Genomic DNA, 15,120 nt, shown 5'->3' on the forward strand with positions numbered 1-15,120 from the left:
ACAACAACAACAACAGGTCAGACTAAAAAATAATAAAAAAGCTATTTATTGACAACTAATGTTGAACTCTGGATGTAGCTGTCACACACCAATCCGGGGGGGGGGGGGTAAAATCGTTGCCCTACTCACAGAATAGTGGACAATAAAAGGCAGCAGGACTGGAATCACTGCAACGAATCTAAGATGGCGGCCGTGGTTCTCTCTCCGGCTTCTCCACGTGTGTCAGACGCTGCGTGGAGCCTCCTGGATGTAGCGTTGCGCTCTCCTCTCCTGCTGATCTCCTGTCCTTTCAATCTGGGCACGTAACTCCTCTCCCCTGCCTCCCGACCGTATGGTGTGTTCCTCAGCTCCAGATGCAGTTAAATGCCTCTAAAAACGGTATCTTCCCAACGCGTTTCGTGCGCATGCGCACACTTCTTCAAGGGATGTCACTACCCCTGAATCTGAATAGTTTATATACACGCAGTCCACAGTCCCAATTGGTTGCGATTACAATTGGCAATGGATTAACTGTTTGACTGCCAGACTGGAGGTAGCATACAAGAAAGCCTGACCAAACATACATACACTTATAAAACAAAACAAGTACAACATTAAAACATGAAGTGCAATAAAAACATTAAAAACATTAAAAAACAGTAAAAATCATTAGTAAGACTAAAATTTTTAAGAAATGGATGAAGCTCACAGGGAGGGACTATATTACAAAAAAGCCTTCAATTCAAAATCTATATTTAGTCCCCTTGGTGAGAGTGTTTTTAATTCATAAATCCAGTATGCTTCCCGCATACTGGCATGATTAAGTCTATTCCCACCTCGGGGACCGGCTTGGACCTCCTCAATGGCCTGACACTTTAAGCCTATAGGATTCTTATTGTGGCACAGAAGAAAATGGTGGGAGACGCTATGTGTGACTAGTCCTTTTCTTATATTGTAAATATGCTCATAGACACGTCTCTGATAGGATCTCCCCGTCCTGCCAACATATTGTAAGCCGCAAGGGCATTGCAATAAATATATTACAAATGTTGAATGGCAGTTAATAAATGTTTTTACCGGGTACGTCTTAGAGGTGACCATAGATGTAAATTGCCTAGCATTATTACTGAAGGAACAAGCCACACACTTTGCACAGGTAAAGAAACCCTTAGCGCTCCCTATCTGTTTTGATTTATGCTGTTTAATGGGACAGCTGGGGGCTAGTTTTGATTTCAAGTTATTGGCCTTTGTAAATATTATATTTGGTTTCTTAGGCAGGATTTCCACCAAATCTTCATCTTGAAGTAAAATGGGCCAATACTTATTCAATATTTGCTTAATTTTGGGGGCCATTTCATTATACTGAGTAATAAATGAAATTTGATTTTTATATCTCTCTGTGCTCTCTTTTTTCTTTGTATTATACTTGAGTAAAGTGTCTCTTTGGATATTATCAACCTGCTCAAATGCTTTATCAATGAGATCTTCTGGATATTTTCTCATAATAAATTTCTTTTTCATATCCCTTGCCTGTGTCCTGAACGTGTCGTCATCAGTGCAGTTACGTTTGAGACGTACTAGCTGGCCCTTGGGGATGTTCCGTAGCCACTGTGGATTGTAGTGGCTATCTGCTCGTACATAGTTATTCGCCTGTACTGGCTTGAAGAAGGTTTCGGTGCATATGGTGTTATTTCTAATGTGAATGTGAAGGTCCAAAAAATCAATACATTCCGTGCTAGAAATACAAGTGAATTTGAGATTATAGTGATTGTGATTAAGATAAGTGCAAAAGTCATTAAGTGAAGTTTGGCTTCCTGACCAAACAAAAACCACATCATCAATGTAGCGCCGCCATAGCACGAGGTTCGCCCCTAGTGGACAGTTGTTCCAAATGAACTCCTCCTCCCAACTGTCCATGAATAGATTGGCATAACTAGGGGCAAACCGCGTTCCCATGGCGGTACCACATTTCTGAATGTAGTAATGTGAATTGAAAGTAAAATAATTATGTGTTAAAATGAACTTGGGCTTATGTTCTTTAGCGCTATTTTGCACCGTCTTTTTTGCTTTTGGGTTTTGTTTTGTACAACTTGGTGTTAGCTGCTTATTTATTTTTATATTAATTTATTGGTACATATATAGTAATTATGAGTTCTCTCTTTCACTTGCGATCACGCAGGAATGTCAATGTAGACCATATTTTTAGTGATCCTAGCTCTGTCCAGTTCAGTGAGAGTTCAACAGATGATTTTCACCCAATACTTGCTCGGTTGGAAAAGACCCTTGTGCTAGAAAGCAAACAATGGTGGGAAGCAACCACACTGAGCAAGCATTTGGAAAATCACTGCATTCCGAGGGGTCTGAGAGTTCGGAAAAAACCAACAGGTGATGCACATAATGAAGTCTTCATGGGAGAGTGGAATGAAATACTGGATCAGTGTTCATTCGCTCTCATGAAGCTATTGGTGCATCAGCGAAGGAAGACCCTTGCTGACCTGGACGACCAGATTTTAGAAATGAAAAAACAATTAGATCCTTATAAAGATAATACTGAGTTGCTCGTACTTGAACCAACCATTAAAAAAAGGTTGGATCAGGCAGAATTAGAAATAGTCCAGATTAAACAACAAAAGTTTTTTAGAGACAAACAGGACTATGATTCTGGTTGCCAGAGAGATTGGGCCAAAAAATCTAAGGAGACAAATGAGAAAAAAACCGAACAGAGAAATACAAAGGGAATGTTAGAAAATAAAGAAGCTAGAGCCTCAAGGGGTAATATTATTCAAAGAGAACAAAAACAAAAACATGCCCCTAAAAAACAAAATGTTAGTTTGATGGTTCCAACACCCTTTGCATCTGCCAAACCACCAATGCATGATAAAAATCTTTACCTTCAACAAAAAAGAGCCAAGGAGCGTTATGACGCACTGGTATTACCCCAGTCAGTTCCTGTTGCAGTGAGTAATAGATACACATTGCTGTCGGAGATAGGCTCAGAAAGCGATGCAGAGAGCATCTCCTACACACCCCTCCCCACACCTGCTACTAAAACCAACTTCTCTTTTTTAGAATGGAGGAAGGAGAGAGAACACATCTTCCCAGAAGTGGAGGTCGTCAAACCGCCAATGGAATCTCGCCTTCCTCCAAACTACAAAAAGAGAAAAACAGGCCCAGAGGGAGAAGAGGAGGTACTGGTAGAAATCGAATAAAGAGGAGTACCGTGTATCCAAATATATTCAATATCAGCAAGTATTCCCTCACTGATGGCGAAAAAAAGGTACTCACGAAAGGTTTGACATTTGCTCCTGTTTGTGGGCCAAATAGCTTTAACGTATTTATAGATGTACACAAATTTGCCCGCAAGCTAGCCCTGAAAAAGTATTTCGCTAGGGATGCTGTATCTAAACAAGTCATTAAAACTAGCGATGTAAGTAACACAGAGAGTCATCCACAAAAGGTTTTTAAAAAACAATCAACATTCTACCCAAAGTTTGCACAAGGGCATTTGGTTAGTTCTTTTGTGGAAATGGTGAATACGGATCTTGAAAATTCTTGTCGTACATATAAAATCAAGCACGACAATTTTAATGTACAAGAGAAGGAAGCTGCCTCCAGTCTAGAACAGAATGAATCGATCGTCATCAAATGTGCTGACAAGGGGGGGGGTATTGTGGTCATGGACAAGGAGTATTACATCAATGAGTCTATGAGACTATTGGGTGATACGACCACATACCTCCCCCTGACAGGCGACCCTCTAGTTCAATTTAAGGCCGAACTTGGTAACTTACTGACTACTGGCTTGAAGAATGGGGTTATATGTGAGGATGAGTTTAATTTTTTATCTATTGAGTTTCCACGAACACCTTTATTTTACTTTATCCCTAAAATTCACAAACATTTAACTGCACCACCGGGGAGACCTATTATTTCGGGTATTTCTTCCCTCACGTCCAACCTATCACAATTCATAGACCATCACCTCCAACCAATTGTCACAGGTGTCCGGTCCTATTTGAGAGACACGACGCATGTATTGCAAATTCTAAAAGATCTTAAATGGCAGCCTGGGTATATATTAGTTACAGCCGATGTCACATCACTGTATACAGTGATTGATCATCAACTAGGTTGCCAAGCCGTGTCTCGCAAGTTGGAACAGGTAAACAACTATTCACCAGGCAAGAGGGATTTTTTGGTGGATGGTATTAAGTTCATTTTAACACATAATTATTTTACTTTCAATTCACATTACTACATTCAGAAATGTGGTACCGCCATGGGAACGCGGTTTGCCCCTAGTTATGCCAATCTATTCATGGACAGTTGGGAGGAGGAGTTCATTTGGAACAACTGTCCACTAGGGGCGAACCTCGTGCTATGGCGGCGCTACATTGATGATGTGGTTTTTGTTTGGTCAGGAAGCCAAACTTCACTTAATGACTTTTGCACTTATCTTAATCATAATCACTATAATCTCAAATTCACTTGTATTTCTAGCACGGAATGTATTGATTTTTTGGACCTTCACATTCACATTAGAAATAACACCATATGCACCGAAACCTTCTTCAAGCCAGTACAGGCGAATAACTATGTACGAGCAGATAGCCACCACAATCCACAGTGGCTACGGAACATCCCCAAGGGCCAGCTAGTACGTCTCAAACGTAACTGCACTGATGACGACACGTTCAGGACACAGGCAAGGGATATGAAAAAGAAATTTATTATGAGAAAATATCCAGAAGATCTCATTGATAAAGCATTTGAGCAGGTTGATAATATCCAAAGAGACACTTTACTCAAGTATAATACAAAGAAAAAAGAGAGCACAGAGAGATATAAAAATCAAATTTCATTTATTACTCAGTATAATGAAATGGCCCCCAAAATTAAGCAAATATTGAATAAGTATTGGCCCATTTTACTTCAAGATGAAGATTTGGTGGAAATCCGGCCTAAGAAACCAAATATAATATTTACAAAGGCCAATAACTTGAAATCAAAACTAGCCCCCAGCTGTCCCATTAAACAGCATAAATCAAAACAGATAGGGAGCGCTAATTGTTTCTTTACCTGTGCAAAGTGTGTGGCTTGTTCCTTCAGTAATAATGCTAGGCAATTTACATCTATGGTCACCTCTAAGACGTACCCGGTAAAAACATTTATTAACTGCCATTCAACATTTGTAATATATTTATTGCAATGCCCTTGCGGCTTACAATATGTTGGCAGGACGGGGAGATCCTATCAGAGACGTGTCTATGAGCATATTTACAATATAAGAAAAGGACTAGTCACACATAGCGTCTCCCACCATTTTCTTCTGTGCCACAATAAGAATCCTATAGGCTTAAAGTGTCAGGCCATTGAGGAGGTCCAAGCCGGTCCCCGAGGTGGGAATAGACTTAATCATGCCAGTATGCGGGAAGCATACTGGATTTATGAATTAAAAACACTCTCACCAAGGGGACTAAATATAGATTTTGAATTGAAGGCTTTTTTGTAATATAGTCCCTCCCTGTGAGCTTCATCCATTTCTTAAAATTTTTAGTCTTACTAATGATTTTTACTGTTTTTTAATGTTTTTAATGTTTTTATTGCACTTCATGTTTTAATGTTGTACTTGTTTTGTTTTATAAGTGTATGTATGTTTGGTCAGGCTTTCTTGTATGCTACCTCCAGTCTGGCAGTCAAACAGTTAATCCATTGCCAATTGTAATCACAACCAATTGGGACTGTGGACTGCGTGTATATAAACTATTCAGATTCAGGGGTAGTGACATCCCTTGAAGAAGTGTGCGCATGCGCACGAAACGCGTTGGGAAGATACCGTTTTTAGAGGCATTTAACTGCATCTGGAGCTGAGGAACACACCATACGGTCGGGAGGCAGGGGAGAGGAGTTACGTGCCCAGATTGAGAGGACAGGAGATCAGCAGGAGAGGAGAGCGCAACGCTACATCCAGGAGGCTCCACGCAGCGTCTGTCACACGTGGAGAAGCCGGAGAGAGAACCACGGCCGCCATCTTAGATTCGTTGCAGTGATTCCAGTCCTGCTGCCTTTTATTGTCCACTATTCTGTGAGTAGAGCAACGATTTTACCCCCCCCCCCCCCGGATTGGTGTGTGACAGCTACATCCAGAGTTCAACATTAGTTGTCAATAAATAGCTTTTTTATTATTTTTTAGTCTGACCTGTTGTTGTTGTTGTTAGTCTGTCTTGTATGTTTTATGTTGTCAGTGTTATATGTTTTTATGTCCCCATGTATTGGCATACTGCACTATAATGATTTCTTTTTGTTTTTCATATACCACGTCACGTCCTGGAGAGAGTTTGCAATTGCCCACCCACCTCTGTCATCCAAGGACTTTGATTTGGACTATTCAATATATGGTTTGATTTCATTGTTTGGCGCCGACATTGTCTTTTTTTCTTTCACATGTGTTACTGACTGTACAGTCAGTTGTTGTCTGGCTGCCAATTTATATTAATTGTCCCATAGGGGCTTATGTTCTTTAGCGCTATTTTGCACCGTCTTTTTTGCTTTTAATCTTATAAGTGGGTTACCTTATATGGGTGGCCTCATGAGAAATAGCTGCAGGGCAGAGACTTCTGGAACTTGAGGAAAATGGGTATATTTGGGGGAAAATAGGGTTAACCCATATTGCCTGCCAGCAAGGTATTAGAACTGGGTCTAGGAGACTTGTATGCTAATGCAGGTTTTAGTATCCCAGCTCGCAGATCCCAGTTTTAGAGTGTCTACTCTAGGGATCAAATGTTAGTTTTGCTGGGTTTTAAAACTAAAATGCATTTTGTGTTTGTCCTGTGAGGAAAAAACAGTTTAGTGACAAAAGGCAGCCAGAGTTCGATTAGCTTTTCAATGCAACCAGCACAAGTAATAGGATTCCCTGTGCAAAGCCATGGAGGTTTGTAGCACATGGTGAGGGGGAAGGGTTGTGGACTGGCTATCTTCAGGAAAGCCTTTGTTTCCCCAATATGTATAGGTGCCTTGATAGCAGGCGGTATGGGGCAAGCCAGGAAAATGGTGGCTGGGATTTCAAACTCATGCACGATTTCCATTGGCAAGTTTTGAATTCTTCCCTCCTATCCTTGAATGCACAACTACAATCCATGCTCTAATTGGCAGCCAGTCCCCTCAGTGTATTAGATATGGAGGAATCCCTATATAAGGGAGAGCAGTGTAGCAGATAACTCTTTTTTCTGTTGGAGATTTGAAGAAGACAAGCAGCTGCTGGCATGGCTTCTCAAATGTGATTCTGAGTGAAAGAGCTATCACAGAGATAAGCATGGAGAGGCCTAGACAGTAGGCTGGAACAAACTGGAGCAGACAGGGTAACGCCAGTTGCTGAAGCAGGAGCCGTGCAACTAGGAAAGGGCTAGATCTCAACCCCCAGACCCCAGTAAGTGTGTGTTTTATCTGTATTTTGTATTTCTATGTATTTCCGAGGTCTTATCCAAATAAACCTAATTTCATTTCACTGCCTTTGTTTTGCCTTGTGATCGATTCCTTAAATACAGATGCAGCCACGAATATTAAAACTCTTGCCTTGGAAATTCTGGGGCAGTCTCACAGTAAATGCCTCAACTTTTCCGCAACATTGCTGCAACATTTCTGTGAGATTCTTAATGGCCCATCGGATTAACAGAAGTGTGGTCCCTGCAGTCCCATTCAGTTTCAATGGGAATGTAGGGACCCCCCGCTTTGTTAATCCTATGGGCCATTAAGAATCTCACAGAAATGTTGAGGCAATGTTGCGGCATTTACTGTGAGACTGCCCCAGAATCTCTCAGAATTTCCCAGGTACAAGTGTTCTAATACTCGTGGCTGCATCTGTATAAATGGTGTTAAAAGATCTGGTCTACATGACAATATGTACAATGTAATTCTATCCCTATATACCAATAGGGACCACATAGTATCTACACACATTAACAGTAATGCACCACCCTCTTACATTTCTACTCCTACCCAAACCATTGGTATACACTTCCACACAGACCTTTTGTAAAGCTCTGTATACAAAGTGGGCACTTTATACATTTATATTTACATACATACATACATACACATACATACACACTCACACACATACTCTTACATCACTAACATTCAGGGATCATTTAACTCCTTAAGTCATACATTGCATACTGCAAAAGGGGGAGGGATAGGCTTCAGTCAGATACATTCCTAGATGCACTGTTTATAAGTAAAACACTTTCTTGCTTTATCCATTGTAACACAGGGGGAAGGAGAGATCAGTGTATCTCGAAAGCTCGCACAAATAAAAGCATTTCGTTAGCCACAGAACTGTATCGTCTATTTGTTTTTTATAATATATATATATATATATTTATATATATATTTATATATATATATCTATCTATCTATATGTACAGTATATATACTTAGTCAGTTGCAGGTATTTTGTTTGTGTGTGTATATATATATATATATATATATATATATATATATATATATACAGGTAAACCCCGTTATAGCGCGGTCCTCGGGGTCCACCCTGAGACCACCGCGTTAGTAACGGGGTCGCGCTAATTTTTTTTAAAAAATGGCCGCCGCGCGCCTGATCGGGAGGGAGTGAGGAGGGAAGAAAGGAAGAGGTGGCCGGAAGCCCTACACATCCCCTAGCAACGGCTGGGCAACCTGCTCCTTACCTCCCACCACGGCATCCATTTCCTCCCCCCCCAGACCCCCACACCTACCGGCCCCCCGCGGCAAGCCCACACTGCCTCATCAAATAAATATATATATGATTTTACCACTCTGCCAAAATTTGCGCTTATATATGCAGTTACATTCTACCAGAAGAGATCGCAGCACTCTGCAAACGATTAGCACGCTTAATGAAAAGCTTACGACAATATGAAAGCATTTATTATGCTAACAATATGCATCAGCCTATATAAATATCTCTACTTGACAATGCTGACCCAAGTAGTGGCTGCTAGATGATAAAGACCTTCATGTTTAAGCCTAGTAGTCGGTTTGCGTATATATTGCGTACAAAGTCTGGCATCACGTGTCAGACCCTCCGAGTCACAGCCTGCTCCTCCCGACCCCCCCCTCACCCCCCCCCCCCTCGTCCCAACACCCCCCCTCCTCCCGACCCGACACCCCCCTTCTCCCGACACCCCCCCCCTCCTTCCGACACCCCCTCCTCCCGACACCCCCCCTCCTCCCGACACCCCCCTCCTCCTGATGCCAGCTCTGCTCCGATCTCAGCAGCCGACACCAAAGGTAGGGAGGGGGAGTGGGAGGTGTGGTGTAGTGTGCTGTAAGTGTGTTGTGAGAGCTGTGTGCTGTGAGAGTGTGCTGTGAGTGCTGTGTGCTGTGAGAGCTGTGTGCTGTGTGAGAGTGTGTGCTGTGAGAGTGTGTTCAGTGGGAGTGTGTGCAGTGGTGCAGTGAGAGTGAGTGCTGGGAGTGTGTGCAGTGTGCTGTGAGCAGTGTGTAGTGTAAAGTGTGTGCAGTGTGTGCAGTGTAGAGTGTGTGCAGTGAGTGCTGGGAGTGTGTGCAGTGTGCAGTGTGTGCAGTGTGTGCAGTGTAGAGTGTGTGCTGTGAGTGTGTGCAGTGTGCTGTGAGCAGTGTGCAGTGTAGAGTGTGTGCAGTGAGTGCAGTATGGAGTGTGTGCAGTGTAGAGTGTGTGCAGTGTGTGCTGGGAGTGTGTGCAGTGTGCAGTGTGCTGTGAGCAGGGTGTGTGCAGTGTAGAGTGTGTGCAGTGTAGATTGTGTGCAGTGAGTGCTGGGAGTGTGTGTGCAGTGTGTGTGCAGTGTGTGTGCAGTGTGTGTGCAGTGTGCTATGAGCAGAGTGTGTGCAATGTGCAAAAAAAAATAATTTAACTTTAAAAAAAAATTTTTTTTAAACGGGAGCCACGTGAAAACCGCGTTATAACCGATTTCACGGTATAACGGGGCACGCTATAATGGGGTTTACCTGTGTGTGTGTATATATATATATATATATATATATATATATATATATATATATATATATACTTAGTTAAGTTATGGTGAGTAAAAACAGTGACAACAACCATCCACAGCAAAGCATATAGCAAATGGAAATATCTGTATGCTCATTTGCATGTCTTAGGCAGGTCTGCAACCCCGCCTTTCACCATTATCACCCAGCTGTTTAAAATGGTTTTGAAGCAAAAAGTGGCACTGTGTGCTCATTTGCATGTAATTTCCCAGAATCCCTTGCTGCAGTGGAAGTGCTGTGTGCTGGGTGATAATGGTGAAAGGCGGGGTTGCAGACCTGCCTAAGACATGCAAATGAGCATACAGTTATTTCCATTTGCCACATACACACACTCACTCACACACACTCTCATATGTGAAAAAGAAAGTACACCCTCTTTGAATTCCATGGTTTTATATATCAGGACATAATAACAATAATCTGTTCCTTAGCAGGTCTTAAAATTAGGTAAATACAACCTCAGATGAACAACAACACATGACATATTACACTGTGTCATGATTTATTTAACAAAAATAAAACCAAAATGGAGAAGCCATGTGTGAAAAACTAAGTACACCTTATGATTCAATAGCTTGTAGAACCACCTTTAGCAGCAATAACTTGAAGTAGTCGTTTTCTGTATGACTTTATCAGTCTCTCACATCGTTGTGGAGGAAATTTGGCCCACTCTTCTTTACAATGTTACTTCAGTTAATTGAGGTTTGTGGGCATTTGTTTATGCACAGCTCTCTTAAGGTCCAGCCACAGCATTTCAATCAGGTTGACGTCTGGACTTTGACTGGGCCATTGCAACACCTTGATTCTTTTCTTTTTCAGCCATTCTGTTGTAGATTTGCTGGTGTGCTTGGCATCATTGTTCTGTTGCATGACCCAATTTCAGCCAAGCTTTAGCTGTCGGACAGATGGACTCACATTTGACTCTAGAATACTTTGGTATACAGAGGAGTTCATGGTCGACTCAAGGACTGCAAGGTTCCCAAGTCCTGTGGTTGAAAAACAAGCCCAAATCATCACCCCTCCACCACCATGCTTGACAGTTGGTATGAGGTGTTTGTGCTGATATGCTGTGTTTGGTTTTCGCCAAACTTGGCGCTGTGCATTATGGCCAAACATCTCCACTTTGGTCTCGTCTGTCCAAAGGACATTGTTCCAGAATTCTTGTGGTTTGTTCAGATGCAACTTTGCAAACCTAAGCTGTGCTGCCATGTTCTTTTTAGAGAGAAGAGGCTTTCTCCTGGCAATCCTTCCAAACAAACCATACTTGTTCAGTCTTTTTCTAATTGTACTGTCATGAACTTTAACATGCTAACTGAGGCCTGTAGAGTCTGAGATGTACTGTAACTCTTGGGTATTTTGCAATTTCTCTGAGCATTGCACGGTTTGACCTTGGGGTATATTTGCTGGGATGTCCACTCCTGGGAAGATTGGCAACTGTCTTGAATGTTTTCCACTTTTTAATAATATTTCTCACTAGAATTATGTACTTTAAATTGTTTGGAAATGGCCTTATAACGCTTCCCAGATTGATGGGCAGCAACAACTGCTTCTCTAAGATCATTCCTGATATCTTTCCTCCTTGGCATTGTGTTAACACACACCTGAATGCTCCAGACCAGCAAACTGCTAAAACTTCAGCTTTTATAGAGGTGGTTACACTTGCTGATGATCAATTAATCAAGGGCATTTGACTAGCAGCACCTGTCTGCTACTTAGCATCTTAATTCCTATGGAAGCAGTAAGGGTGTACTTAGTTTTTCACACACAGCTTCTCCATTTTGGCTTTATTTTTGTTAAATAAATAATGACACGGTGTAATATGTCATGTGTTGTTGTTCATCTGAGGTTGTATTTACCTAATTTTTAGACCTGCTAAGGAACAGATGATTGTTATGTCCTGATATATAAAACCATGGAATTCAAAGAGGGTGTACTCTATTTTTCACATGACTATATATATATATATATATATATATATATATATATATATATATATATATATATATATATATATATATATATATGCAAATATAACTGTATGCTCATCTGCATGTCTTAGGCAGGTCTGCAACCCCGCCTAAGACATGCAGATGAGCATACAGTTATATTTGCATATTTGCTTTCCTGTGGAGGGTTTTTGTCACTTTTTTTACTCACCATAACTTAACTCAGTATTATGGTTTATATATATATATATATATATATATATATATATATATATATATATATATAAAACAAAATACCTGCAACTGACTAAGTATAAATATATGATGCTTTAGTCAGGACAAAGGTGTGGCTATAAGTAAACTGCCCCTGACAGTGATACAGGTCAAAAATATTATAACTACAAGAAAAGACAGTAACCTAAAGAGTACTCAAGCATATCAAAAAATATATCTATTTATTCAGCAATATCTAAGACAAGATAATTAAAACAATCTGAGGAGATCCATTAATCTCAGTGATGCCTGCAAAGTACAATAGTTGAACAACAGAACCTCAGTCTAATAGAGTATAATGAAATTTGAACTCAAACAGAGATAACCTGATAAGTCTAAAAGATTCAAGGTGAAGAATAATATTTCATCTGTCCCCCCTACCTAGACTGGCCAGTATACAGAAATAGCCGTGTTAGTCCAGTTGGTTGGTCCAGACAAAAGCAGTCCATGTATATGTGTGTGTTCTGAGCTTGCAGGGATTGGGTATGCGTTTATTGTCAACTGGTAACAGTTGTTTGAAGGTTAGTGACCCCTCCTCTCTGTTTTATAGCTCACTCTGCTGTACAGAAACCCTACTCCTCATCTCAGATATCACTAAAATCACACACACACACACACACACACACACACACACACACACACACACACACACACACACACACACACACACACACACACACACACACACACACACACACACACACACCCTCTCACTCATCTATATAATTGAAAACGTTGTATGTTTGCTGTTCTTATGGGCAATCTGATTGGTCCTTCGGTCTGTCACTCAGCCCCTGGCCAATCAGATTGGTCCGTGGCCCAGCCCCGCCCCCGCACGCCTCTCATTGGCTTGCTTGCTTCTATGACCTCACCCAACCACCTGGCCACTCTCCTCTTCTCCTCCTCACCCCGCGGCCTGCTACCCGGCCACTCTCCTCTTCTCCTCCTCCCCCCATATTCTCTGTGTCCCTCTCCCCCATATTCTCTGTGTCCCTCTCCCCCCCATATCCTCTGTGTCCCTCTCCCCCCCATATCCTCTTTGTCCCTCTCCCCCCATATCCTCTGTGTCCCTCTCCCCCCATATTCTCTGTGTACCTCTCCCCCCATATTCTCTGTGTCTCCCTGCCCCCGGGTATCACCCCCATCTGCCCTCCCCAGGGTATCACCCCCCTGGCCCCCCGGGTATCACTCTCCCCCCATTGCCCCCTGTGTCGGACCCCTCCTGCCCCCCCATTTCCCCGGTGCCCCCCTGTCACCTGCACGTTGCACGTATACTCTGAGTCGTCCAGCAGCCTGACAGTGCATACACACTGCGGCTCCAGGCTGCAGCTGCTCCCGCTCATCAGGCGGCTTAGCATCCTCCCGACACTGGCTCACACCCGCTCTGGGTCACTGTGCGCCCGATGGGCTGCACTGCATGCTCCGCCCCCCACACCATTGAACCACCAATCAGAGCACCCGGACAGGAGAGAGACACCTTCTGAACCAATAGGAGCTCAGAGACTGGACAGAGATAACTGATATCCGCCAAAAGGAGGGGCGGAGCTACGGCATCCTCACTACAATTATTATTGGTACCCGAAGACATTTGTGTGTGACAGTGTGTATGTGACACTGTGTGTGTGTGTGTGTGTGACACTGTGTGTGTGTGTGTGACACTGTGTGTGTATGTGACACTGTGTGTGTGTGACACCTGCATGTGTGTGTATGTGTGTGACACACTGCATGACTGTGTGTGTGACACTGTGTGCTACGCAGGGGGGGGAACAGAGCTGTGCAGGGGGGGGGGGGGACCGAGATTCTCAGGGGGGGTGGACAATGACCGGAGCAGCGCAGGGGGCAACACGCACGGAGCTGTGCAGGGGGGGGATGACCGGAGCTGCGTGGGGGGGGGGCAGACCAGAGCTGCGTGGGGGGGGGGGAAGCGGAGAGAGAGGGAGCAGTGGAGAAAGACTTGTGGAGTGGAGAAAGTGACGGAGGAGTGGAGAGAGGAGGGAGCGGGAAATTTTAATCCCGGGCAACGCCGGGTCTTTCAGCTAGTACAGTATAAAAACAAATTCACTAACTCTCTCTCTCTGACAAAAAAGGAACAGATCAAATGAATAGACACAAATTAGTACGTTAGCACACAACACTAGAGCAGAAAGAGGACATGCAGTCCAGCCTCGGTGCAACAGGAACAATTCACAGTAATAGAACATAACTTCCGATAATCCCATATAGACTGAGCAGTAAAAGTCTTAATCCTGGGAATATAAATCCTTATATAGCTGTTCCAATATATTGAAATGGAGTATTGACTTAAAGTGTAATAAACAACCTATGACTCATGAACGAGAGGCCGCCAGTCTAACCATCTTAAATCATGAAGTGGGATTTATAGGGTACTGGAGAGGCACAGATACCAAAAGGTAAAGTGCCTCCTTTTAACCAACCACACTCAGATAAGACCACAGAGCATATAGGCAACACTGTCAATAAGTAGCAGGAAACTTCCGCAGTACACTCACTGTTAGTAGAAATTGAGGTTCTCTTAGGTAACCCTCAGCATTGACATACAGGAACTCCGTCAAAGCATGCATCCAACTGGATAGAAGATCAACAGCAAAGAAAAAACCTCAAGGGAGGAAAGTGGAGCACTGCACTGGGATATGGTAAACAGGAACGGGCACACCATTGAATAAAACGAATTTATTAAGTGACTGCGTGAGACACCAAAACATAGGACAACTACCCACTCTGACGCGTTTCGGGCTAAGCCCTTTGTCAAAGAGTAGTACTCTCAAAAATAGAATAGAAATAAAAAATACACTCACAAAGCACAACAAGCACTTAATAAAGTAGTAAAACGCCAACTCTCATGATCAATGTATCCTCTAGCTCCAAACAGCAGTGCCAA

General features: G+C 42.6%; 1 protein-coding gene across 3 annotated transcripts in view; it reads right to left on the minus strand.

Annotated features, from left to right (window-relative positions):
• SLC23A1 (solute carrier family 23 member 1) overlaps positions 1-15,120 on the minus strand; it is a 396,028-nt gene that overhangs the window by 113,246 nt on the left and 267,662 nt on the right. The gene's annotated exons all lie outside the window — the stretch shown is intronic.

The sequence above is a fragment of the Ascaphus truei genome, chromosome 5 (genome assembly GCF_040206685.1).
Source record: "Ascaphus truei isolate aAscTru1 chromosome 5, aAscTru1.hap1, whole genome shotgun sequence".
NCBI classification, from domain to species: Eukaryota; Metazoa; Chordata; class Amphibia; order Anura; family Ascaphidae; genus Ascaphus; species Ascaphus truei.